Genomic DNA, 3640 nt, shown 5'->3' with positions numbered 1-3640 from the left:
TATCATTAATTTCAGTTATATTTGTCATGTAATTTTATTTCTATGTTGCTGGGCCCAGGAACTTGAATTGCCCCCAAGGTCACACTCAGGGATTGGGACTACAGGGAGTTTCCCGGTGGGTCGATGGCTCAGTGGGCCGGCTTCAGTGACAGTGGACCGCCGCCCCTCTGTCTCTTCCTTCCCGCAGCACTCACCTGGGGGGAACAAAGAAGCAGGGGGAGGAGCAGAGGAGCAGGATGTCGACAGAGGAGCATGGGGGGAGGGGACAGACAGCTGACTCAACAGCTATGGCCTGGGAGTTTCTCACTACTGCCTAATCTTGTCCCATAAGGGGGGCACCAAACTGATTCTTTGCCCCGGGTGAAATAATGTTTAGCTTCCCCACTGGTACTGCCTATAAGAGTACCAGTACCATCCATTCTACTCTAATAAAGTAGAACGGCTAGTGGCTAGTGAAGGGGGAGAGGGGGCTTGGGTGGCCGGGGGGAGGGGGGGGGCGGGAGTTGTCCGGCCGCCATGGGAGACACCTGTCAAAGTGGGCCAGTCTGGATGAAGTCCAGGGCCAAATTTCTGTCCCAGTCCAGCCCTGGTCACACACTCCTGTGGCCATGTAAGGTACTTTGCCCAGGGTCCAATCCACATTAAAGACGGCCCTGTCCACAAGGACAAAAAGTTCAAGTTTTTTTTTTTCCTGGAAGTCGTAGGGAAAGTATGAAATCATTGTACGCCTGATTTAATAATGTGGAGTTACAGCAGAGCCTGCTCGGGTGTGATTGTTAATTGGAACAAAAGCTAAGTATACCTGGCGAGTAGCACTGAGAAGGCCAAAGTAGAGACTGCAGGAGCCAAAGAAATCCTGCGACTCCATTTTGAAAAGGGACTTCATGAAGCAAGACAATGCAGGGAAGGTCATAGAAATAGGTGAATAGGGAACTTGATTTTTGGAAGGCTAGATACCGGACCTTGGGCCGGATTCAGGTAGAATTGCGCTTTTTTTGCGGAGGCGCAGGGCAACGTTTTTGCCCTGCGCCCCCGCAAATTTGCTCCGCTGCCCTTGATTTACGGAGCAGAAGCTTCGTAAATTGCGCGGGCGCGCCGGCAAAATGCCCGGCGCAAGAGCACGCAATTTAAATGAATCATTCAAATTAGGCGCGTTCCCGCGCCGATCGTAGAGCGCATGCTCCGTCGGGAAACTTTCCCGACGTGCATTGCGGCAATTGACGTCGCAAGGACGTCATTTGCTTCAAAGTGAACGTGAATGGCATCCAGCGCCATTCACGATTCACTTACGCAAACTACGTAAAATTCAAATTTCGCGACGCAGGAACGACGGGTATACATAACATGGGCTAATAGCAGGGGCAGCCTTGCGCGAAAACCGCCATACGTAAAAGACGTAATTGCGTACGCAGGGCTCGCGCAACGTTGTGAATCGGTGTTAGTATGCAATTTGCATACTATACACTGAGCACAACGGGAACGCCATCTAGCGGCCACCACAAGAATGCAGCCTAAGATATGCGGGCATAAGAGCCTTATGCCGCGCAGATCTTAGGCTGCAGTCGGCGTTACGAGGTTCCTGAATCAGGAGCACTCGTTACGCCGTGGCAAGTAAGCAATTGCGCTGTGTAACCTATGGTTACACAGGCGCAATTGCTTCTTGAATCTGCCCCCTTGTCAGGAATTGCCTTAGTTATTAAGGCCGTTGTGTTGCCCTTGCTTGTATATTTTAGAGAGTGATGAATGCAAAGGATGACAGGCGTTTGTTGTCTTTTGGGGAGCAAACACGTAGAGGGTGGCAGACATTTTAAGGCCTCATACACACGATCGGACTTCCATCGGACTTTTCCAGGGATTTTTGTTCGAAGGGCGAACTTGTAGGTGGATTCAAAAAGACCGCCGCATCTTTAAGGCGGCGTAGCGTATCGTATTCACAAAGTACTTGCCTCCTAACTTACGGCGGCGTAGCGTATATGGGGCCGGCGTAAGCGCACCTAATTCTAATTAGGCTGGGGGCGTGTTTTATGTTAATGGGGGGTGACCTGACGTGATTGACGTTTTTTACAAACGGCGCATGTGCCGTCCGTGTACATATCCCAGTGTGCATTGCGGAAAAGTACGCCGCAAGGACGTATTGGTTTTGACGTGGACGTAAATTACGTCCAGCCCTATTCACGGTCGACTTACGCAAACGACGTAAAAATTTCAAATTTCGACGCGGGAACGACGGCCATACTTAACATTGGCTACGCCACCTAGGGGGCATGTTTATCTTTAGGCGGCGTATCTCTTACGGAAACGGCGTATCTTTACTGCGAAGGGCGGACGTACGTTTGTGAATCGGCGTATCTATGCATTTACATATTCTACGCCGAACTCAACGGAAGCACCACCTAGCGGCCAGCATAAATATTGAATGAATGAATGAAAAACTTATAAAGCGTGGCACATGCGAACTGAATCGCTTCTGGGCGCTTGTATGTTCCTGTCTCTTGACATCAAAAGAGCAGAGTTTTAATCTGTCTTCTGAAGGCCAAGTGGTTTTCCTCCAACCGAATGCTGGTTGGTAAAGCGTTCCATAGTCTTGGACCCTGGAATGCAAACCTTCTTTCTCCTTTGGATTTGTATCTGGCTTTGGGTACCTTGACCAGATTTTGGCCCGTAGATCGCAGAACGCGATTGGAATTGTGAGGTTCTATCTTGTCGCAAAGATATTGCGGAGCCTTCCCATGGATGCACTTATGTGTCAGGCAGAGTGCTTTAAAAGCAATTCTGTCTTTTACTGGCAGCCAGTGTAGAGTTCTCAGTGAAGGTGAGATTGATTCCCATGTTTTTTTCCCAGTCACCAGTCTGGCGGCCGTATTCTGAACGACTTGCAGACGGGAGATTTGGTACTTTGGGAGTCCGAGGTAAAGAGCATTTGCGTAATCCAATCTGGAGTTCACAATTGTTCCTACCACGACTGCTACGTCTTCTTTGGGGATAAATGGGATAAGTCTGCGTAGTAGGCGCAACAGATGGTGGGCTCCGCTGACTACTGACCCTATTTGTGCGTCCATTGTCATGAAGGTGTCAAAAATGACTCCTAGACTTTTGACTTTGGAGCTAGAGGTGATGATTTGGCCCAGAATGGGCGGGGGGTCCAGGTTGTTGCCAGTTGACTCTTTCGGCTGGCGTGAAACATGAGAAGTTCTGTTTTGGAACTGTTGAGTTTAAGATAACTTAGTCATCCAGTTTTCTATCGAAGAGAGACATTTCTCTAAACTGGGATGATGATCCTTTTTGTTGCAGATGCGAAAATACAGTTGCGTATCGTCTGCATAAGAGTGATAGAGTAGTTTTTGGCTACTGATAATATCAAAGAGAGGGCGAAGATAGATGTTGAAAAGCACCGGTGACAGGGGGGATCCTTGGGGGACTCCACATGACACTGTACGCTTTTCTGACGTGAAAGATCCCAGTTTCACTGTTTGTGATCGGTTTTCTAGAAAGGAGGAAAACCATGGTAAATCACCTTCTGCAACTCTGGCTACCTCAGCCAGACGCCTCAGTAACAGTTTGTGGTCTACCGTGTCAAAGGCTGCGCTTAGGTCCAGCAGAACCAGAAGACAAGATTCTCCTTCGTCTGCGGCCTCGAGGG

Source organism: Rana temporaria, chromosome 4 (genome assembly GCF_905171775.1).
Source record: "Rana temporaria chromosome 4, aRanTem1.1, whole genome shotgun sequence".
Classification (NCBI taxonomy): domain Eukaryota; kingdom Metazoa; phylum Chordata; class Amphibia; order Anura; family Ranidae; genus Rana; species Rana temporaria.
This window is presented reverse-complemented; position numbering follows the sequence as displayed.